General features: G+C 36.9%; 1 protein-coding gene across 4 annotated transcripts in view; it reads left to right on the forward strand.

The window, feature by feature from the left end:
- sox2 (SRY-box transcription factor 2) overlaps window positions 1-24108 on the forward strand; it is a 176475-nt gene extending 152367 nt beyond the window's left edge. For 2 of the 4 annotated variants that reach the window (XR_004340454.1, XR_004340456.1), the window contains 3 exons: window positions 1033-1099; window positions 16276-16423; window positions 19139-24108. The gene's annotated coding sequence lies outside the window, so the exon portion shown is untranslated. The remainder of the gene's footprint in view (window positions 1-1032; window positions 1100-16275; window positions 16424-19138) is intronic. The other 2 variants (XR_004340455.1, XR_004340457.1) reach the window with 2 other exon arrangements.
- Window positions 24109-24479: the final 371 nt, after the last annotated feature.

Genomic DNA, 24479 nt, shown 5'->3' on the forward strand with positions numbered 1-24479 from the left:
TATCTGTGAATTCACCCACAGCTTCGCTGATAAATACCGCAGAAACGCGCTTTGTGAGCTGATCACGCCTCAGAAATAAATGTACAGGTGGCAATCAGGGCTTTCTGTTTGTCTTTATGGCGCCGCAGATAATTCAGAGTTTCAGCAAAATCTTCCACATGTGGATGAAAGAACCCAACTGGGCCCAAATGTTCCCAGGGTCTTTGCTTTTTGGGAACAAAATAAATAAATAAATTAGACACTGTGGTGTTTTGATTGTTGATTCTATGTTGCATTGTGTTTCTGTGTTTGATATGATGTAAAGCACTTTGAAATGCTTGCAGCTGAAATGTGCTATACAAATAAAATTTGATTTGAAAAATTCAAGGTGGCAGCCATTTTTCAAGGAAGACGTATGTTTCCACTGAATTTGCTAATATTCATCACAGATTAGTACTTTTGGTGTCAAATCATACACTGGACCCACAGAAATCCTATTTACTGTGTTTTTTTCCCCAAGATGGCCACCATGGTTAATAATAATGTTTTTGCACTAAAATTGCCAATTCATTTAATAATTTTGAACCATAGGATTCATATTTATTTTCATGATCTTTTCTTTTTCACTGCAAAAACTCAAAGTATTACCAAGTATTTTTGATTTAGTTTCTAGTGCAAATATCTTAGTTCACTTAAAATAAGACAAAACAAACTTCTAAGTAATTTTTCAGAGAGACGTAGAAGCTTTTTAGGTCAATACTGATGAAAAGTCCTAGTTTCACTGGCAGGTTTTCACTCATAACAAAATGTTTTTCCCATTTTATAAGTGAAATAATCTGCCAGTGAAACAAGAACGTTTCATCAATATTGACCTAAAACAAGCTACTATATCTTGCTGAAAAGTTACTTAGAAGTTAGTTTTGTCTCATTTTACGTGAACTAAGATATTTCCTCTAGAAACCAGATCAAAAATACTTGGTAATATTTTGAGTTTTTGCAGTGTGGATACAAATTCATGAGTCGGTTTCTCACTTTGTTTTTATTCTTTTCCAGTTACGTAACATGAGATTAAAGACACGCCCTGGCAGCGATTGAACCAGACGGCAGAAACTGGGACCAGGTAGGTACATCACACCCACACACACACACACAGCAGTGCCTCGGAGGGCAGCGTTCGTGCCCAGCTTCCGCTGCGCTCCAAACTGAGCGTGGCTCAGTGTTTATGAAGTGTTTGGAAAAAGGCCAGGCATTGTTCCAACCAGCAGCTGGGTGGTAATTTCCAACGAGACAGAGAGAATCTCTTCCTTCTCGCTGTGATGAACGAGAAACAGGAGCATCACCAACATGGATCCTCTTTCTGCTACAAGTGTCTTCATCATCCTCTTCCTCCTCTGGCTTCAACACGGCGTTTTCTCAGCAGACTCAGCAGTGTTGAAATGTAACGCCTTGTAAAATGACCTTTGATCTTTTCATATGTGTTCGCCTTACAATTACACAACTGATTGTATTTTGCTCCATTTGTCGTCTTCTAAACTCAGTTAAAGCATCCCCACTGCATGATGCTGCCATCACCCTACATTACACAATATGTGCTAGTTTTCCAGTATGCAGGCAAAAGAGTTACATTTCAGTCTCATCTGACCAGAGATCGAAAGGGATTTTTTTTCTGTTATGTTGGTTTGAAAGGGGTTAATATTGAAGAGGATCAGAGCAACTGGAAAAAAACTGAATTCTAACTTTTTCTCCAAATTCTGACTTTAATTTCAGAATATTGACTTTAATTTTCTGAGATCAAAAGTCAAAATTATTAGAAAAAACCTCAGAATTCAGTCATTAAAGTCAGATTTTTTTTTTAGTGTCCCTAATCCTCTTGCGTAGGTTAAACACACATTTTTAATTCTAGCACATCAAATCCTAATAAAACACACTGAACCTGGTGTTGGCAATTTGACAAAATTGAGCAAAGTTCAAAGGTTATGGAGCCACTGTAAACGTCCAGGCCAGGAGGAATGTGTCGACTTGCTGTCAACTATTTGCTGCTTTGTCATGAGACCACAGAGCGCTAAAACACGTAAAGTTGTCTGTTTCACACCTCGTGGCCCCCGCCCTCCTTCCTCCTGGCCCCAGCAGCAGCCGGGCCAGCGGTCCTGCAGCTGTGACCAGAACAATAGCATTCCTCAGGTTTTAAACGCCTGGCACTTAGATTCCTAACAGCAGATTCCTGACGGGAGAAGCCGGGGGGGTTGCTATGGGACGCCTTGTGAGGAGACGTACAGCTGTAAAGCGCTCTGTGATTTGGCATTTTTATGAGTGGGGTGGGTGGGATTCCTGCTCATGTTCTTTATTTCTCAGATGTGGCATTTTCAGCAGTTTATTTTTAAGAGGCGTCCTGCTGCTCCGTCGTGTGTTGATGGAGGCACTTGTTAGGTCAACATGAGTCTGATGATCTGCTCTTTAGCACATGTGGAGCAGCAAAATGCACAAATGTGCTGGAAACGACACATTAGGTGTTAAAAGAAGAAACAAACGAGGGTTGTGTTTATGGACTCACCTTAATTCTGACAGAATGGACACAAAAACAGCTTTTCTTAAACCGGATCTATTATGCAAAATTCACATATTGTTCTTTTTTATACGTATATCTGGATCTCTACTGCTTATAAAAACAACACTTAAAAAGGCGCTTAAAAAAACAGGCAGCCTGTTTTTTGGCAATAAGTTCATGTTTTTTGGCTTTAGAAAATTAGCTGTTTCAAAAACCTTCCAAATGTAACGGCACAAATTAGTAGGCGGAGACCTGTTGCCTAGCAACCGCAAGCTGTTACTAAGCGACTCAAGCGGAGCTCGCGCTGGCTCTGCGCTGGCTCTGCGCTGGCTCTGCGCTGGCTCTGCGCTGGCTCTGCGCTGTACAAAGGCTGCTGGAAAAGACAAGAGTTTTGTTGTTGATTTTAATCTCAGAATTCTGAGTTTAATCTCCAAATTTTGACTTTTTCTCCTCCGATTTCTCCCGGGTTTTACCGCTGTATGCGGTGTACAATGGCTGCTGGAAAAGACAAGAGTTTTGCTGTTGACTTACCATCCAGAAAGCACTTGCTGATTTCTGGTTGGTTGTGCAGGAGGCTCCTCTTCTGCTTTTCAAAGATGTATGGTTGTATAATTACGCATCTGTTTGCAGCCATTTTCACGTGCGAGTGTAAACGGTGAGTTGTGGCTGCCATATTAAGAAAATAAAAATGCTAAGAATACAGTCATAAAATTATGAGAATGAAGTTGTATATGATTTTTTTTGTCTTGGAATATTTCGACTTTATTCTTGTAACATATTTTTATTTCCTCGTATACTCAGTCATAGAAATCTCAGTATCTAATGATTTGGTACAAAAGATGTAAAGAACATGTTTAATATCGTTCATAAACCTACCCTAGACTGATTAAGGATGTTTAGTATGTCACCTTTAATTATTATTTGTATGTAGCGTTTATTCTGCTACATTCTCATTAGCATCTTTAAAACATAGAAAACAGAAGTAGAAGCTGACACACTGCAGGCTTCGCTACATGTGAACCTTCTCTGGTGGTTTAAGTTCACACAGCCAAACTATCAGCATATCTGAAATAACCCCCAAAAATAACGATTCTCTCATTAACCACGCCTGTTTCACAATTTAAATATAAATGAATCTAATTTAGAAAACCTCGGGTGCGATGAAGGAGACTCATTTAGAGCCAATCTAAAATTAATGAGGGCATCTGGAGAGAGGGGCAGAGTGGCGAGGGGCCCTGTGTGGCTGAACAGATACCAGAGTTAACAAGCTACTGTACTTTAAACACTGGAAAATCCCCATTCATTTTGAATTAGTACAGTATTTTAAAGGGTGAAAAGGAGCTTTAATGTTAGCGCTAACATGCTGCAAAGACATTTCTGATGCGATTTCTAGCCTCTTGGAGCTAAGCTCTATTTAAGTTGTTATATATCATTTCTTTCTATGCCTCTGTCTGGGACGTAAAGTTTAATCACAATATTTTGTGGTACTACGGTGATAATAAAAGTGACAAAAAAACAAATGTGTTACTTGTTTTTTAAGGTCACAGCAATTATAGCCCCACAAAACTTCTAGTTTCTGCATTTAATCATATTTTCTAATTTATTTATACACCTTTATTGAACAAACTGTGGAGAAAATGGTAAAAATAACAATCCTGACAATAAGGACAGTTTTAGTTTTTTTAAAACATTATTAATTGGAATTTACTGCAAAAACGATCAATCAAAATCTTATCAATGAATGTATCATGATACTTGATAAACGATACGATAAATTCAAAAACACAAAATCTTACCAAGTAATTTTAGCTTAGCTTCTATAAAATAAGACAAAACTAAATTATTAGTAACTTTTCAGTAAGATATAGGAGCTTATTTTAAGTAAATAATTCATTAATATTTATGGAAAAATATAAGTTTCACTGGCAGATTATTCCATTTATGAAGTGGGAAAATGTGAAGTAAAATACCAATGGAACTGGAACTTTTTCATCAATATTAATGCATTATTCACCTAAAACAAATTCCTAACAAGTTACTTGTAAGTTCGTTTAATTTTATTTCATATGTATTATAAAACTAAACCAATAATATTTGGTAATATTTTGTGTTTTTGCAGTGCATCCATGTTTTTATTTGTCTGAGGAAGCCTTTTGTTTTATGATTTTTAAGTGAAAATGTTTCTCTGAGGATCAGAGTTTGAATGTTGGACGTTTAGATGCAGATTCTGTATTTTCTCTTCTTCTGTCAGAACGTTTCCGCTCCTTTCGCTGCCTCTTGCAGACGCCAGCCGGCTCCCACAGCGACTGTTTGGTTTTGCGGGTTTAACTCCCGATGGGTTCGGGTCTGGAGTGATTAGGCTGAGCCCTAAAGGCCAGCCGGCTTGTCAGGTGTCTCCACACATTAACGTCGCTCTGCTCACAGCCTGAGCCGACAGCGCAGCCAGGGAGACGGGGAACGGGAAGCGCCGACCGGCTCTGATGGGAGGCATGATGGGAAACGCCTCGTTTGGTTGGGTTGCTCAGCTACTGGATCCGTTTTACAGATATTTAGCTTTAGAGAGCCAGGAGGTTTGGTTAGCTTTACAGTTAACATTGCAAAAACACTAAATCTTACCAATTTGGTCTACTTTCTAGTTCAAATATTTTAGTACACTTGAAATAAGACAAAATTAACTTACAAGTAACTTTTGAGCAAGATGTAGGAACTTGCTTTAAGTAAATAATTCCTAATATTGATGAAAACGTTTTAGTTCTATTGGCAGATAATTTCATTTATAACAGGACAAAATGTCATGTTAGAAGTGAAATAAACTGTCAGTGGAACTAAAACTTTTTCATCATTTTTAAAGTTTTACTTTGGATAGCAATACTTAGAAAACATTTCTAAATGTTTTCATGTAGCTTTCTTATTTGGAGTCATTTAGTTACTTAGATGATTCAAATATATATATATGTCAATCTGGAGACACTGTCTAATAAATACAGCTGGTTTTTTATAGTATAAAGGACTTAAGAATGATATTTTAATAAAGATCACTGCAAAAACGCAAAGTCTTGCAAAGTAATTTTGGTCTAATTTTTAGTGCAAATATCTTAGTACACTTTAAAAAAGACAAAACTAACTAATAGATGACTTTTCAGCAAGACATAGAAACTTGTTTTAAGTCAAGTCATTCTTGAATATTGATGAAAAAGTTCTGGTTTTAGTAATTAAGGGATTGGTTTAAAACAATCTCTTATCTTGCAGAAAAGTTACGTATGAGTTAGTTTTGTCTTATTTCCAATGTACTAAGATTTGCATTAGAAACTAGACCAAAATTACTTGGTAAGATTGTGTGTTTTTGCAGTGTACAGCTGATGTTCAGGTGTAATTTTTAACCTGATTTTCCTGATGACTCTTTAGTTCCTAAAAAGCGAGACTTGGGCGGATGCTGCCTCGACATTTTCGTTAGCCTTTAACCCTTAAACCAGCTGAGTGTCAACACGGCTGACTTTTCCCTGCTGGATTCAAACAAACTGGCTTTGTGTCGACGCACAAACAACTTCCTGCATGCAGACATCCAACTTGTTAGTGGGGAGGCAACTCCTCACCCCCGCTCAATCCGACCCCAGAAAAGAAAAACTCTTCCTGCTTGTGACCTCCAACCTCCTCCTACCCCACCCACACCCTGCACTTACCCAGCATGGTGCAGCTATAGGAGGGGCATTAGGGTGCAGTGTGTGTGCCTAGACAGAGGTGATGTTAGGTTTTAAAGAGGGGGGGTGCATCTTGTTTTGAAGACATGGAGAAATAAAATGTAGGAGGCACAGTGGAGGGGGGGGGAGACCTGCTGAGATGGCAGCCTATATGCCTCCTCCTCCTCCTTCCTGCTATACCTCTGCCTCCATCCCACTCCGCCTGGCCTCCGCCTCCCCCCGCTGCTCCGTCTCCAGCCGTGGGGGAAAAGTACATTACATGCTTGCTAATCAAACCTACATTACAAGTTTGGAGGGAATAAAACAAGAATCTGAAGTGTTCTTCTTTCTTCTCTCCACCTTCCTTCCTCCCTCACTCCTCAAACTCTGCTCACTTTCGTCTGATGTGAAATCTCAGAGAAAACCCAGAAAAACACCAAATACACGACTCCAGTCTGGCAAATCAGTAGCTATATGCAGAGGTACTCAAGGAAGAGTAGTACTACTTCAACATGTTATTACTCAAGTAAAAGTAAAAAGTAGTTGACCAAGGAATTACTCAAGTAAGAGTAAAAAAGTACAGATTAACTGATCAAATTATCAATCATTTCAAATTTCAAAATGACATCAGATAGACTAAAATGTAAAGTTAAGTTAAAATTTTGATATTTTAATTACAATAATTCATATAAATAACAAAAAATAACAAAATCAGAAAAAGAAAAATGCTTCTAAATCAGTTTCCTTCAATAAAAAACATGTTTGCTTTTCATTCAGTGGGAAGAAAATTGGGAGAAATTTCACTCAGTTAAGAGTAAAAAGTACAGCGTAGTAAAAATACTCCTAAAGTAATTTTTTTTCAACAAAGTTACACAAGTAAATGTAACTATCTCTACTTTTTACTTTTACTTGAGTAAAAAAATATTGAAGTATTGCCACTCTTACTTGCCGCCAATAAAATGTAGTCCACTATCCTTACCAGTTGGTGGCAGTAATGTTTCCATTAGTTGTTTGCTAACTGCCATTAAAACAAAGAAGAAGAAGAAACGTTGGCGCTAAGTGCAACGGAACTAGCTAGCAAGTTACCCCAATTCTTGGCTCTCAGTTTTTTTCTTTAACTTAAGAAAGTGTATAAAACTGTGTGGGAGAACTGGGAGAACTGGGAGAACTGGGGCAAAACAAACTGAAGTTAATATGTTTGGACCTAAAGAGGAACGATCAGAACAGCTTCAGTTACTACTGATAAAAACTAAACATCAGGCTGAAATTCAGGTGTAGTGATGAACTCTGACCTGAACCTTCAGAGCCACATAAAGACGGTTACAAAATCAGCCTTCTGTCACCACCATAAACCAGAAAACCACCACCATCCCACCAAGTGAAAAAATCTGCCAGTGGATCTTTTACATAGAAAAACTATATTCAAGAATTGTTGCCTTAAAATAAGAACATTCATGTTTTAGAAGTTACTTTTAAGTTATTTTATTTTATTTTAAGTGTGCTAAAGTATTTGAACTAGAAACTAGACAAAATAGTTCTTCTTCTCTTTCATTTTGTTGTTTGAGTCATTTCATATCTGGTGATTTCCTGACTGAAATTATCTGCAGAGAAATATATAAAGTTCTTTAGCTGTTCAGGTTTTCATTTTTATTCTCTCCTGAGATTCTCATGCTCAGCTCTCAAGTTACGACTTTAAATCTGGGCTTTATTTTCCAGCATGGAGAACAAAATGTGCCAGTTTTTATCCAGATGTTTGAAAATGCATTGAAACGTTTAAATCTCTGTATTTGTCCTGCATTAGAACAAAGTGGGAGGTTTTAGCCTTTTTTATTTGCCCGTTTTCGACACTTCCTTAACGCCATAATAGAGTCGCTTTTAAGATATTACAAATACAATACGATTCCAAAGTTAAAGCCCCACTTGAAGAGCAATCTGTCTGCAATAATCAGGAACATGTAAGCACTTAGCAGAGCAAACAACACGCAGAGGCTCTGCCAATATTGGAGACTTTCTTATAGATTAAAGATGTGAAGCTGATCTTTGAAGACGGAGTAGAAATCTGGCATTAAATCTGTTTTGTACACCGATTCAGGAATCGTGTTTTGTCTCAGTGTGACAGACGAAACGAGGCTGATATTCCAGAAATTATGCAAGAGGAAAATTTGAATTTTATTTTTTTGAATGAAAAGGAGTAGTTTGAAGAAAACAAAAACTTTTCTAGCAACTAAACATCAATCAACCTCCCAAATAGAAACATTGTTAAATACAGAAACATAATAATAACCGATGAAGGGCAGACGAGCCAAAGATTATACTCAAGTAAAAGTAGCACTACTTCAACATATTTTACTCAAGTAAGAATAAAAAGTATTTGGGGGAAAAAGTACTGAATATGTAAAAATTACACCATCAGATGGACCAAAATATAAAGTTAAGTGGAAATGTTGATATTTAAATGACAATAATTCATATAAATAACAAATAACAAAATCAGACCAAATAACATTTTATTCCAAATCAGTTTCTTTCATTAGAAAACGAATAAAACTTTAACAGAAACTGCAGGTGTGTGTCTGTGTGTGTGTGTGTGTGTCTGTGTCTGGTGAGTTTTTGGTTAAAACATGTTTGTTTTTCATTCAGTGATTAAAAAACCTGAAATTTTACTCAAGTCAGAGTAGAAATACTTTATAACAAAAATACTCAAGCAAAAGTAAAAAATACAGAGTAGTACAAATACTACTAAAAGTTGTTTTTTTTTTTCCAAAAAGTTACTCAAGCAAATGTAATTGAGTAAATGTAACTATTTAGTACCCAAGTCTGATAGTAACAGAGAAAAACATTATATTTGTAATAATGCAGCACTGTACTGAGTCAATCATTATATCTATATAATATAGAATACTTTACTTTTAAAAAAATCCCATTCAGAGTTTTCAGGTTGGAAATCTATTTCCATACATTAACATAGTTACCATGACAACGGTTTGGATAAAATAAAACTAGTATGTTTTATTTTAGTATGTAATTTACTAGAGAAGTAAATTACATACTTTTCTAGTATGTAATTTAACATTACATATTGCAATGTTAAATTATTTTTCTACCGAAGCACAAGCAGTTTATAGTTAACATTTCTAAATTAAAGTTTAAAACAAAACAGCCTGAATATGAAAATCTGTAAAACAGAAACTTTAGACATGTTTGGTTTAACATTAAAAAATTATTAATTTAATTTTGAAAATGTTTATATTCACATTTTCAAGCTTACAAAGTTGAAATGTGGTCATGATTAATTTGATAAAATTCTTCTCTAAAACTGATATTTGTACTATTAAATTAAATACAGAGGAATTGTGACACAAAGTATTTTAAATTCGGATAAACTTGTCCTACTTTCACTGAACCCTTTTTTGACTGAATTTTGAATAAAATTATACATTTTTTATCATAGTTTATGAATCCTTGAGTCATTATTATTGGAGTTTATTCTTTTTTACTGCGATACACAAACGTTGGAAAACACAGTTATTCTGTTTACTAATTACAGTTACAAAACATTTAATTAATACTTTGAGGTCACAGCTGCTTTGCGTAATCCTCTAATGCTTCCATATTGTGTTTGTAAAAACAATTTTTCAAATTCTAAAAGCTGTTCCTCAATTCATCCATTTTCCATCGTACAGTTTTAGTTTTGATAAACTTGAGATAATTTATCCTTCATCAAAGCTGCACCTATTAGTGATTCACCTTTTATCTTCTTTGTCTGTGGATTTGAAAATATACCAGATTGTTAGTTTTGTTTTAAACACGGCTGAACTTGTCAGGAGGTTATTGGGCCCCTGTAACGGCCTGAACTGCCACTGCGGCCCCGGCGGCCCCCTGCTGAGCATCAGATTGCAGGACTTCTGCTCTGGTCCATTCTATACATTCAATAAACCAATTCTGTGATGTGAGTGTTGTTGGTCTTTACCAGTCATGTTACATGTGATGTGTTTTCTGCTCCAGGAGGTTTAGTGTGAAACTTTGGGGAAAGATTTTGTTAACCTGGTGAATAAAACGATGCATTACCTCAACATGTGGATTCTTAGTAACATCAGAGCAACTTACAGAGTAAATATGATTATAAATGACTGAAGTTTGGAACATTTCCATTCTGAAGCAGTTCCTCAAGCTCCCTTAACTTATATTTGAGAGAAAATGGAAACAAGCGTAGCGGCTCGTTATGAGTCGTAGCATGAATACGGGTCAGTAAGTCGACAAAGTTAGTGACCTAAAGCCAAGAGGGGAGGATTCAGGAAGGGAGGGACATTGTCAGTCCCACATTGGAACCTGAAGATCCTCCATGACTGTGTGTATGTGTTTGTGTTTCAGCAGGTATAACTCTTATCTTAGAGACTTTAATCAATTTACACTTGTACAATGGCTGCTGGAAAACAAAAGTGTTTTGTTGTTGACTTAACATCTGAAAATCTCTTGCTGCATTCTTGTTGGTTGTGCAGGAGGCGCCACTGCTGCTTTTCAAAGATGTACGGTTGTGTTATTGTGCATCTGTTTGCACTCATTATTACGTGCGAGTGTAAAGGTTGAGTTTGGGGGCGTGGCCAGCAGCGGCTTATTTGGATTTAAAGAGACAAGACACCCTAAAACAGACTAAAATCTCAGTATTTAAGAATGAATTTGTGTAAAAAATGTTTTGTGTCGCCCATAAACCTACCCCAACCTGCTCAAAGTTCAGCTAGGAGAAACAGCTGTTGGGGTCAGGGTGAGTATACTGGAAAGAACGGCGCGGGGGTCCGTGTAATTCCTGTGAAGTCATGATGAGCCATGAATAGATCACCCTGTCACTCAGCTGAGAGAGTTTGATTGGCTCAAACCGATTCATGAGAGAGAAACGCTCAGCCAGAGGCAGGTGATACATCAGGAGGAAAAGGAGAGCCGGGCCAGCCGCCTGAAAAGAAGGGATGACAAATGACAGGAAGGTAAAGGAGAGGAAGAGAGGGAAGGGAACAGGAGGGTGAAGGGGCACACAGAGGGTGAATGGATGAATGGATGAATGGACGGTTCACTGAGCCCAGCTGACTGCTTTTAGAGACTGACACTGACTGAAGAGACAATTCACTTACTGTTGAATGTATTCAGAAAGCAAAACATTTACTGTCAAATAAACCTCAAAAATCATCTTCTGTAAATCAAGTTAAAGTTCGACAAAATATTTTCATCCCACTAAAACTGAAATGTGGAAACACAAAATACACATGAAACAAAAGTACAATTAACATGAATAAACCACATTAATAGTAATGGAAAACTTTTTTTTTTAATTTGTTCAATTTTATTGTTGAGCTGAACCCAACGCAGACAGGTGGTAGAAAAATCATTAAACTTCGGGGTGCTGTGGTGGCGCAGAGGTTCTGCACAGCGTCATAGGTTCGATTCCTGGCCTGGTGACCTTTGACCTTCTGTCATTATGCACTTTCCTTTCTATTCACTATCAAATAAAGACCACTAGAGACAGTAAGACCTTAAAAAAAGTGAAACTTCATTAAAACAAAAAGAGTCCAAAACAAGCAGTGATGAACAGAATTTACTGATAAGTTTATTCCGGAGACGAACCCAGAAAACATCTGAACAAGCAAAATCCGTTAATTTACAAAAATGTTTAACTTTTAGAGCCAAGCCAAGTTTTTTTCAGGCAAATTTCTGAAATTAATATCAAAATTTCTAGCAAATTTTAAACTTTTAAAATTAAGAAATGTTCTAGTTTTTCTGAAAATTTTGCGCAAAATAATAAAAAAAAAAATCTCTAGCAAAATTTGGACTCTTGGAGCTCAATCATTTCCAAGTTTTTATTCTAGAACATTTCTGAGAATTTCAAATGTTTTTAGTTTCTGGGATTTGCACTGTACAAATTTCAGTTTTTGATCAGAAATGTACTCTTCCTTTATTTCTACCTACAATGACCCTGTTTCACTGTCATATAATTATCACTGACTCTACACAAACGTATATTAACACAGTGGAAAAACGTCTCTGCATGACAGTAAAAGTTTGTGTGAAACAGGTGCAGCTCAGCTCACAAAGTGTCCAAGCCTCAGAGCGAAGGGGGAGGATGGGAGCGACGGACGGCGAGTGGGAGGCGTGGAGGGATGGAGGGGGTGTAGTGCAGCAGAAACTTCCCATGCTGGCCTCCCAGTGTGGCTACGTAATGAGGGCAAGGGACACAGACACACACACTCACGCACACGCACAGACACACACTCGGGGCCAAGCATGGCCCCACGGCTGATTAGCGGCGCACAAAGGCCCCAAACAGAAGTAGCAGAGGGCGCACAATGGGAGCAGGGCCTCAAGGCGTGGTTTACTTCTGCCCTGAGGACGGGCGAGAGAGAGAGAGAGAGAGAGAGCGGGGGTCCGGGGCGGGTTGGAGGAGGAGGCGCGGGTTCAGACGACTCCACAAGCGACAGAAGCAGAGAAGAGTTTTGTTTTTGTGATGGTGAAGACGTCTTACTTTTCCTCTGACAGAACGTAAATAAATCTCATTTCCCCAGCAGATAAATTTAGTCTCTACATTTGAAACCAATATGGAAAACAATAACTGGACAGTGTCTTTACACTGCAAAAACACAAAATCTTACCAAGTATTTTTGGACTAGTTCGTCATGAAAATATCTTAGTAAACTTGAAATAAGACAAAACTAACTTAAAAGTAACTTTTTAGCGAGAAATTAGTTTATTTTAAGTAAATAATTCCTTTATGTTGATTAAAAAAGTGTTAGTTCCACTGGCAGATTATCTCACTTATTTCAAAATCGACAGGCCGTTACCTAGCAACCCCAACCAAGCCCAGCCCGTTACCTAGCAACCCAGTTCTAGTTCCACTCACAGATTATTTCACTTCCACAACAGGAAAATGTCTTCTTAAAAGTGAAATTATTTGCCAGTGGAGCTCATTAATTACTGATAATTCATCAATATTAAGGAATTATTTACTAAAATAAGCTTGTATGTCTCGCTAAAAAGTTATTTGTAAATTAGTTTAGTCTTATTTCTAATGTTCTAAGATATTTGCACTAGAAACTAGATCAAAATACTTGGTAAGATTTTGTGTTTTTGAAGAGTAATAATTTAAAGAAACGAGTTAAACTGGTTCTGAACAGGATTTTAATCAGCATCATGGATCATGGATCTATCAGTTGGTTGTTTTCTCATATTTGTCTCGAAGAACAAAAATACCTGCATCCTTAAATCAGGGCTGTTCAAAGTGCAGCTCAGGGGCCGTTTGTGACCCCAGATTGTAATGGGGCTGAAACGATTAATCGTGATTAATCGATTATTGAAATAACAGTCAACTAAATCGATTGTTAACCTGACCATACAGATAAAAAAAAATCCTATTTGCTGAAAAATCACAGTAAGAGCAGTAATTAAGCCAAAACTGTATAAAAATACATACATTTAAGATAAAATAAACTTTCTTTGTAAATGTGTTACCCAGAACTAAAGTGGTTCATTTTTAGCTTCAGTGATTTATAAACTAAACCAAGGTGCAGATCAGGTGTAAACTAAGCGCAGTAAGGAAGCCGGAGTACCCAGAGAGAAACCATGAATGCACAGAGAGAACAACTCCATGCAGAAAGACTGAAACTGCAACACCCACTCCCGCAGGAGCCATGTTGTCGTCTTTCTTTATATAATTATCCGGGACTATTTTCTCATGTTTTATTCCTCAGATTTGTTTTTCTATCAATTAAAATAAATATTTATAATTTCAACATATATGTTGTTTTTAACCAGCAGAAAAATATGTAAAATTATCTTAAAAGGCAAAAGAAATGAGCGACAAATCCACAGACAATTTAGCTTCCTGTTTTTGAGATTACTTAATGCTATTTAAATGCAGAACTAACACACACACACACACACACACACCCCCACACACCCACACACACACCCACACACACACACACACACACACACACACACACACACACACACACACACACCATCCTCAGTGATGGAGAGGCTCCTTAAATAATTCAGTGATTATTTTCTGATAATTATTGGAGGACAGCTAGCTGTAATAAAATGATAAACGAGACAATTATGAGAAGAAATCCTCGGCCCGGTTTTCCTAAACACACTCAGGAGACGCAGTTCAAGTCATTCGGACAAGATGATCAAAATAATTTTGCCTTTTCACGACACACTGAAGCTCACGGTGGGACTCTACACCTGAGAAGCTCTCATTGCTAATGTGAGCTTTAACCACAAGAGCTAATGGTTCAGAAAGTATCACACAGTTCTGCAGTAACTCGCTCCGTTTTCTCAAGTAACTTGTTGGAAAAAATGTCCTTTTAGGAGTAAAATTTTTTACTCAAGTAATATTTCTTCTCTTACTGGAGTAAAATTTCTGGATTATATTTGTATATCTTTGTCCGTCTGATGATGTAATTTTTAAATATTAAATGATTGATAATTTGATCAATTACTTACATACACTTTCACCAAATACTTTTTAACCGTTGAGTCATTTCTTGCATGGCTACTTTTTACTTTCATTTTAGTAGAAACATGTTGAAGTAGTGCTACTCTTACTTGCGCACAGTTTTTGAATACTGTGTCCACTTCTGAAGTACTTTCATGTTTTTTTATTCAGGTTTCTGTTGGAAACTTGAATAACTTCAGATTTTATTCAGACATCCTCTGTAAACTGTGACAGTTTTATCTTATTAGGAACATTCCTAAAATTGGCTCGTTCCCTGTTTAGATCAACAGAGTCATTTCTGTTTGGTAAGCTACAAAATACTGAAAGAAATGTATTTATCATTTCTTCAAATTCAAAAGTTTATGCCCACTAAAGCTGATTTCACACCTGATATTCCGGTAGATTCGGTTCGATTGAGGAGCAAAATTGCAACATTTGTTACATTTTCAGTAAAACCAACCAAACTAATTTAAAAACCTGTTCCCCTCCTCGCCTGTGGTGGCGCTGCACCAAGAACTAGAGGAGGAAACGACATAAAAACGATGAGCAGAGGTCAAAATGACGGATGCAAAACAAAAACTCAACAAACAAAAGAAAAACATTATTTTACAGCAAAATTAGAATAAAAGGATTGGTAAAAGCATAATATTAGTGACTGCTTTTTGTCACTTGGTTCCTAACAATCATGTTTTATTTGTTCTGAAAGATTTAAATTGATGGTGAAAGATTCTAAGGAATTACATTTTGACAACAAAACTGTAAAAAAAAAACCCAAACAGAAATCCAATTCTGCTTGATTTGTTTTCAACCTGTAATTTAAATGATGAATCGTTTTTCCCATTGATTTCATGTATTATTGTGTCTCTATCTATAAGCTGTGTACAATAAGGCTTTAGACAGAATCTGGTTTCCTGTTGATGTGAAACTTCAACAGGAAACCTTCAGTTGTCATGAAAATCACTTTTTAACTGTTTGAGGCCCAGATTTTATTTTCCACGGTTGCATAAAAGTCGCTTCCTTTGCTGGCTCTTCTGGCTGGGATAGGCATGAAAGTGTGAGATCTGCACCACAAAGAGTTAAAAAAAATCTGATCGCTTGGTTCGTTGTGCAAATTTAGTCAGGGGATGTGTGTGTGGGCGTGTGTGTGTGTGTGTGTGTGTGTGTGTTCTGTAGGTCCTTCTGAGCAAAATAACATGGAAAAGGTGATTTTCCACTATAGTGAGGTTTCCACAGTAAGTTCCCCCAGGCTGCAGCAGAAACATGATTGAATTGTGTGTGGGTGTGGGTGTGTGTGTGTGCGTGTGTGTTTGCGTGTGTGTGTGTGTTTGTAGAAATTGGATTGACTTGACTATGACAGTTCAGAGCTCTGCTGCACCTCCATCCGTTTGTCGCGTTTTACTTTAGTCTTTGCTTAAGAATTTGACGTATTTCTGTCCAGCAGTTCTACAAATATATTCTTTTGCCAGACAGTTTAACCTTTTACTTATTTTCCTCAGACAGACCTGCCAGATATTTGAGGTTTTTGGTTTTTGTGTGCGTTAGTCTCTGAAAGTCGGAGTCACCAACACTGTTCCTGTTTCTCCCTGTAGGTGATGCTGATGGAGGAACGTCGTCTCGCCTCAACAAATGAAGAAGATTTCACACTCCAACACACACAGTGAATGTGTAAAACTGTTTCCAGGTGAAGAGAAGCAGATCAGAAGGAATCCAGGTGAACTGGAATAACACGGAAAAACGGTAAAAAAGGATTCAGAGCAGCGGCCTTAAAAACTACAATCTGGATGGAAACATGATGTTAGCAAAACATTATTCACATTAATATTAATCTTATGTTACTTTAATATAATGCTAGCTCATTAAACAAGCTCTCCTTTGTGCATTAATATTAATATGAGTTAATATTAATCAATTGTTTTATAAATATCATTGTTTTTTACATCTGATCTGTCTATTGTCTAAATATGTGTTAAAGCTGCAGAATGTAACTTTTATAAAACATATTTGTTGAAACTGTCACTAGATTATGACAGTTTGGTGTGAAACATAATCTGTGAAAAACTGGAAACAACCAATCAGAGCCAGGAGGCGGGTCTTAGTGCTACCAATCACAATCCCATGTGGCGCTGCTCATCCCCCTCTTGTTGTGAATGCTAGGCTAATTAGCATAGCCACAGATGACAGCTGATAAACCATTTTCCTGTAACTGTAAGTTACATTGAGCAGTGAGTGCATGAGGTTGATTGACAGCGCTCAGCCCCGCCTCCTGGCTCTGATTGGTTGGTTTTGGTGCATTTCTCAGGGAGAATTTGGAGGAAACTGATCTTTTCACAGATTATCTGTCTCATACTGACATCATACTGAGAATAAAGATGAAATATTATAACTTTTTGCTCATAATTTACTATTTTTTTAGTATGGCCCTTTAGTATGGCCCGTTGTACTAAGATTATTAAGGGATGGCAACAGAGTTATGTAAAATAAAAACACTTTATTAATGTGGGATTTGCTCCTCTACTAAAAATATAGAATTTTTCTAAATATCAGGAACGTGATGCGACTGAAATAACTTATTTTGGCAGATGATGTCTGACCTCCTTTAAAACCACTCAGCTTACAGATTTTTTCTTCTTTTTTGTGATTTATTTTTACTTGTAGTGTTGTTAGTTAGTGTTGAACCAACCAGAGTTGTAGACAGAGTATCAGCCACTGGCGACCAGCAGCAGAGTGTAAACGATCGCAACGCTGCGCTCATAACTCATCGTCATTTAAGGAGCTTGAAGGAAGCTGAACCCACAGTTTGTGCGTCTGCCAGTCATTTTAGATTGTCCATGCTTCCTCCTCCTCCTCCTCATCTTCACCGCCGCGGGTCATGAAACCGACTCTGTTGCATCAGACCAAATCACTGTTCCCTCCGCCCAACTTCTGCCACCTCCCATCCACACACACACACACACACACACACACACACACACTTGGCATTTGTTTGTCCACACTCTCAAACCACATTAGTGTGTTTGACCCGATTGATGAAGTGTTTTCTGTTGATTGAAATCAGGGTGATCAGTCACTGATGTCTCTGTTTACTGGGCGGAGATGAGACGATAGTGATGGATAACAGATTAATCAGTAAACACACACCACTGATGAGCATCAAGACCTCCACACATACACACACACACACACACGCCAAGTCACACACAAACCTTTACTCTTCATCAGATTTTATTCTGTTTGCAACAAAGTTTGAAACGATTAAAACTGAACAAAGGTGTAAATGCAGTGAAATCTATGACCTGGAAATTCTCATAATCTGAAATTTCTGTCTCCTATTTTTCTGTTTACTAGTTTAAAGCTGGGAATATTAAACATACCTTAAATAAAAATGTAATAAAAAAAGTAAATCCAAAAATTAGCATCTTTCTATAATTTGTGGGTGTGAGCTACTTGATAAAATCACGTTCTGATCATTTTTGTCCTTTTTCTAATATCAAGTCCAAATATTGTAGGTTAAAGATGCAAAAGCAACACACTGTGTTTAATTAGTTACATTGTAATTCTAAATGGGTGCAATTCCACTTTCTCACCAGTAGCTGCGTTTCCATGAAAAATGTGAGCAAAACTTTGTCAATATTCTGTTAATGTCAAAAAAATATAATTTTGCAATATTGCAGCATTTCTGTTAAATAATATGCACAATAATAGTCACGTAAATAAGTTTGCTCCTGCAGTCAGTCATTAAGAAACATAATCTTCCTACCACTTCCTGTTGTCTTCTTTGTGGTTTCCGGCAGTAGTAACTTCCTGTTGTTGATCGTGTGACTTGTGTGATGCAAAAACAGTGTTTCCTTTGCAGTTTCGGAAAATACACTAATTTTTGGTGAATGTTTAAAAAATGTTAACATAATTCATCTAGTCATCCATGAATGACACTAAAAATACATGTAATCTATTTTTAGATCTAGCTTTGGTTGGAATTTTTTTAATATTTTTACATAATTTTCCAACATCCCATAGAAGAAAACATGTTTATCTTGTTTTTTATTTTATTTTAAAACCTAAAATTGGTCATAAAATGGTGATCCTTTGAAAATGACAAACACATTTCCTTTACTAGATATTCACAAAATAATACAAACCGTCTCTTTCAAAAGGTCGTGTAACATTTGAGACTAAACAGCTTTAATTTAAAGACAAATAACCATCCTCACTCACTCATACATAGGGGATATTTATATATAATAAATATGTGAAATGATTCACATAACAGCAGGAATATCTGTAATACTTGACAAATTGCAAGTAATCAAATACACATTTCATTTAGTAACATGAAAAACTATTTCAAACTTGAGGTAGTTTCATTAAATTGATTTAATCAAACTACCTCAGATTTGTTTAAATTGCTGTAAGTTGGTGTAAGGCCGTTAATAGAAGTGTGTTTTGTTTCTGCAGTGACTGTGCTGGTGCAGTGATGGGATGATGTGAGCAGCGCTGTATCTGCCGGCCCCCAGAGCTTCCTTTGTGCTGTTGGAATTAACTACGACTCGTCACGTGTAACCGACTGCTAACCTCCAACCCCATTCAGGAATCGTCGCCTGTGTGTGTGAGAGGGGCAGAGAAAGGAAGAGGTCAAGCTGTCACAAACACAAGCAAAACCATTGTTCCCAATGGAAAAGCACAGATGCACTCCGACCAGAACAAACACACCAACGGATATACTTGCAAAAACTGTAGATCTCTACTCTGAATCTGCTGGAAATGAAGCATGATTTGATGAAACTGCACATATTAAAATAAACTGAAATGTGGTGCGATTTCAACTGAAATTTGACGTACTATTATAATCATTTACTTAGCAAACTTAGTCATACATAGATTGAGCAATTTCTTTATGAATTATTTAATTTTCTTCAATGACTATTTGGAGCTTTTTTGTTTGTTCAACAATAAGACTGATATTAATTTCACAGTAGGATCTATAGACACGTTGCAGTGTGAGATCCCGCCCTCTGCTGCTAGCTGACGATGACTAGCATTGGTTTTAGCGGTCAAGTTGCCAACATAACGCTAAATCTTAAATGTCTGGGTGACATATATAAGAGAAAATAGATCCTTTGCTACTAATGGTCAACCCTACGACAACTGTTTATTTTGTGATTATTAACATTAGCTAATCTAACACAGCTGTGGCTGACTAGCTAATTTAATCACCTGCTCAACTGACGATCTGTCTGAGTTGGTGTTTAGGTCGCCTTTTTTTTAACTAAACTGAAACACCAAATTCAGCAGCACAGCTACTTGTTAGATTGTCATAGTCAAGCTAGCATAACTGAACAACTTCCCTGTCCCTTGCTGTTCTTTTTGTAAATTAAAACTTTTTCCTGATCTTGTTATCTGTCTGTTGTAGTGTAGCAAAGCACTGCGTCCTTTTTCTTTAAGATATCACAGGTACATTTAATATTTAAATGTATCTGAGACTCTAAACAACTTTAATTTATAGACAAATAACCATCTTTAAATGGTTATTTATAGATGATTGTCTTATTAAAAGCTGTTATTTAAAGTTGTTATTTAAAGATGACGTTGACAACTTTACAGCTAAAGCCAATGATAGCCTCCTTACTTGAGTGTCTCTCTATGCATGGTTAATGAAGAAGAGTCGTGAATAAGTGCGGGTTGTGTGTGAGGATGAAGACATCGACCGCCTGATGATACGAATCACAATACAGTCTCAGTCTGAGACACAACAGCAGACAAAACGCTTTTCTTCTCATTTATTTCTAATAAATGAGAAGGAACTCAGTTATGTCAAATCCCATTTTCTCTTGTCTACAGTGTTTTGTATTTTCTCAGAGATTTTCTTCATTTTAAATATTTAACTTAACATTATTTGACTCATTTTTGAGCAAATCTTAAATTATGACCTGTCTGTTCTGTTCCTTGGTTGTTTGTTTGCTAATGTTCTCCAACTGTAGAAGAAATAAATTTCTGGTAATTAATGGGATAAAATGCGGTTGGTGGTGAAATGATAAGAACCTATATGGTGCCAATTTGTCCATTCAGCAGCCAGGACAGCCCAGACTGGGACAATGGCCAAGTGCTTAAGTGGTTTTACGCAAAAAAAAAGTGTTTTCCTTTTTTTAAGCAATTTGTTTGAAATTCCTGCCTGTGAAAAGAAATGTATTGTAATGTAAAAACACATTTGTCACTCAAAACCATACATTAAAGGAGGGAAATGCTGTAATGGGCATAAAACCTGATATAAGAGGCCCTATCACGTGGCAGAACACAGCAGGAAGGTGTTTATTATGCTGTCACATCTCAGCAGGATGCAGTCAAATAAATGCCTGTTTGCTAAAAGAAAAAAAAAAGTGTGCTTGATTGTGTTTTATTTTGTGAGAGTTCAATTCAGTTTATTTAAATAGCGCCAATTCATAACACGTTGCCTCAAGGCACTTTGCAAAAAATAAAAAATAAAGACAATTCTTACAATCATACAAATTCCAAGTTAAGTACAAACATTCAAATTTGATCCTGGTTACCAAACAACACAGTCACGCTCCGTTTATTATTCTGATTGAGAAAAAACGTTAAACGTCAATGACTAGCAGCCTTCACTTTTCCTGAACATGAAGCAACAGCAGACAGTCACTGGCATTGTGTCTTTAATATTAAAGATGATTTATTATGAACATTTTTATACTTCCATTTGAGTTTCTACAGCTACAAGAGGTCCAAGTGCTTAAAAAACAACCAACCTACCAACCCAGCTGTTTTCGACAACATGTTTATGTTTTTTGGTGTTTAGAAAATGAACCATTTCAAAAACCTTCAGAATGTTAAGTCACAATCAAATGGGCACTGCCCCGTTACCTAGCAACCCCAGTCGAGCCCATCGCCTAGCAACCCAAGAAGAGCACCAGCACGTTTGGCCAACTGGTTTTACTGCTGTACACGCTGTACAATGGCTGCTGGAAAGGACAAGAGTTTGTTCTACAGTTGCATAATTGCACATCTGTTTGCAGCCATTTTGTAATGAGTCTTGGGGGCGTGGCCAGCAGCAGCTTATTTGGATTTAAAGTGACAGGATGCCCTAAAACAGCTCATAAAATATGCAGAACTGAGCAGACAGTATCTCAGAATGCCTTTGCGTAAACAATGTAAAGAACATTTTGTATAACCCATAGATTTATCCTAACCTATTCAAGGAAGCATTATAGGTCTCCAAATATTGAGCAATTAAAGTCGGAGCAAGAGGAATGTTTAAAACATTTTATTACTGGCAAAGGCGTGTTCATTCGGCTTGGGACTTCTATGTTCGCTGTGATGGATAATTGTTTACGCCGCAAGCAGCGGTAAGCTTAGCAGCATAGCTTCTTCACAATCAAACTAGCACATTACATAAGTCATGGGCAAATAGAGATTGGGTAAAGATTAAAACTTCAACCAGAGTTCACACCTCCTGGAAGCCATTGATTCTCAATAGTTGATGGTCAAGCGAAGCGTAGAACAAGGGGCTGATTTCTACCGGGTTACTATCATTCCAAATATTAGCTGGCACAAACTGTTTAGCTAAGATATTATTCTACTTTCTATAAACAGTCGAACTAAACATATAATAAAAAACAAAATCTACCTTTGCAGAATTTTCAGGTATTGAAATCTCCTTGTGTAACAATCTTCCAAGCAGTGACATGAAGCTAATATTTCTGAGCCATGTGTTACAGGATACTCGTTTAGCTTAAAGTGTTACAAAGCAACCGAACAACCTCTAACATTTGACCGTTAGTTTTCTGGATTATTTCTTTGTTGCCTTCAGATGAAATCCTAATCACCTTAAACAGGATCTCCTCCGCCATTGACCAGTGAGCAGCTTTAGTGCCGTGTGTGGCTGCATGAGGACATGTGTGCTGCTCAATCATTTGGAGCATGAAGAACAGAAAGAGTTTGCAGATTAAGGGAAACTCAGGGGATTAAGGTCATTTCCTGTGTTTAAGCTGTAAATTAGCCTTTCACTACCACAGGGGAAAACATACTGAGTGCCACAGTACTGCTCAGGAAAACTTATACAACTGTCTCCCAAGAAACTTCAGACAGAAGATTAACCTATTTGGTTAATGTCAGATGATATCTGGATATTTTTCTGCTCTCAGGGTGTTTTCACACCTGATATTCTGGTAGATTTGGTGCAATTGGGGACCAAAGTTGCAACATTTGGCTGCTTTCATACTGCACTGTCAAACAATCTAAACCAATCAAAATCCCATTTCCCCTCCAGGCCTGTGGGGGCGCTGCACCAAGACCCACTGAAGGAAACACAAGAAGCACAAAATTCTGCAGCGTTCCAGTTACTTGAGTTTGATTTGATGTCCGACCAGAATATTGGCGTTTTAGTGAAGACGCTGGAATTTCAACATGGCGACACCCAAAATCGTAATTTTAGGTTTTACTTTTCATACGCAAACACCACTTTCAATTTGTTCAAATTAGAGTTGCAGGCACTGCATGTAACACTGATTTTAGACTTTACTCTGTCTTTTCCACGTGTATCTTGTAAAATAAATATGTTTCCACCAAATCTTACGATGAGGAGCGACCATCTTGAAACGCAAAGTTTGCCTTACAAGTTGTAACTCGTGGTAGTTGGAGTTGAATAGTGCAGTTTTTTTGTATTATATGGTGTATAAACCTTTTAAAATATCACAAGTAAGGCTACACACTTTAGGAAACCATAGATCCATATTGCCTGTGCAAAGATTGTAGTAAATTTACAAATGTTTTATAAATATTGTAGTAAACAAATATCTAAGCTTTAAAACATTGGCACAGGATGGCACCATCTACAAAACTGGGGATTTTCTGTGTCTTTACTCACTAAACCTATTTTTGAATATCCAAAATTGCTCCTTTTTGATTTTTTTCTTTTATACATTTATTTATTTATTTATTTTATTCAATTAAAGTTAAACAATAAATTGTTATTTCTGACTAAAATGAAGTGTACTTTTTGGAAATCCAGTGTAAAATAATTTAAATAAAATTAGGCACATTTTACAGAAAAACCCCCAAATTAAAACCACCAAAATATATACTTTTGGCACTACCAGAATTCCCTACAATTTCTTTTTGATGAAGGTTCCTGGTCACTGACATCTGGAAATCTCAAATGCTTTTTATCATTTTCTGGCTTAGAGTCTGACGTTTCCATGGATACCAAATATATCTATGATGAACAGTGTGGAGGTGCAGTAATGGGTATAAGGGGAAAAAATTTAAAATCTGCCCCCTGTTCCAGGGACTTGGGGAAAATGCATTAAATTTTAATGTGACTTTGTTATTTCCCCTCATAGAAATAACATTTTCAACCTGTTAGAAAAACTTGTGGACATTGTGCTGCACATAAAACATTAGTTACAGTTTAATTTTCTCTGTTTCTTGTTATTTCTGCATAATTTTTCAAACATTTGAACGTTAAACTTTCATTGTACGGATTCAGAAGTTCACTCATTGTGTGTAGCTTGGCAGGAAACACTGTGACTCTTAATCTACACTTGATCCATGATTCCAATTTTACTGCCTTTAAACAGCAGCTATTGTGACATTCTCTTATAATTTTACAACCAATGGAAAAACTCTGTTCTGCTGTGGTGCTGACAGTAAATATGTGTTGGGATATACATTTTATGTGATGACAGATAGAAATATTGTGCATTTAAACTGGATCAGTCAACGTAAGATGCTGAAAGTTTCAGTACCAGCTCCGTTTGTTCAAATCTCCACTTTAATGTTCTCT

The sequence above is a fragment of the Xiphophorus hellerii genome, chromosome 9 (assembly GCF_003331165.1).
Source record: "Xiphophorus hellerii strain 12219 chromosome 9, Xiphophorus_hellerii-4.1, whole genome shotgun sequence".
In the NCBI taxonomy this organism is placed as follows: Eukaryota; Metazoa; Chordata; class Actinopteri; order Cyprinodontiformes; family Poeciliidae; genus Xiphophorus; species Xiphophorus hellerii.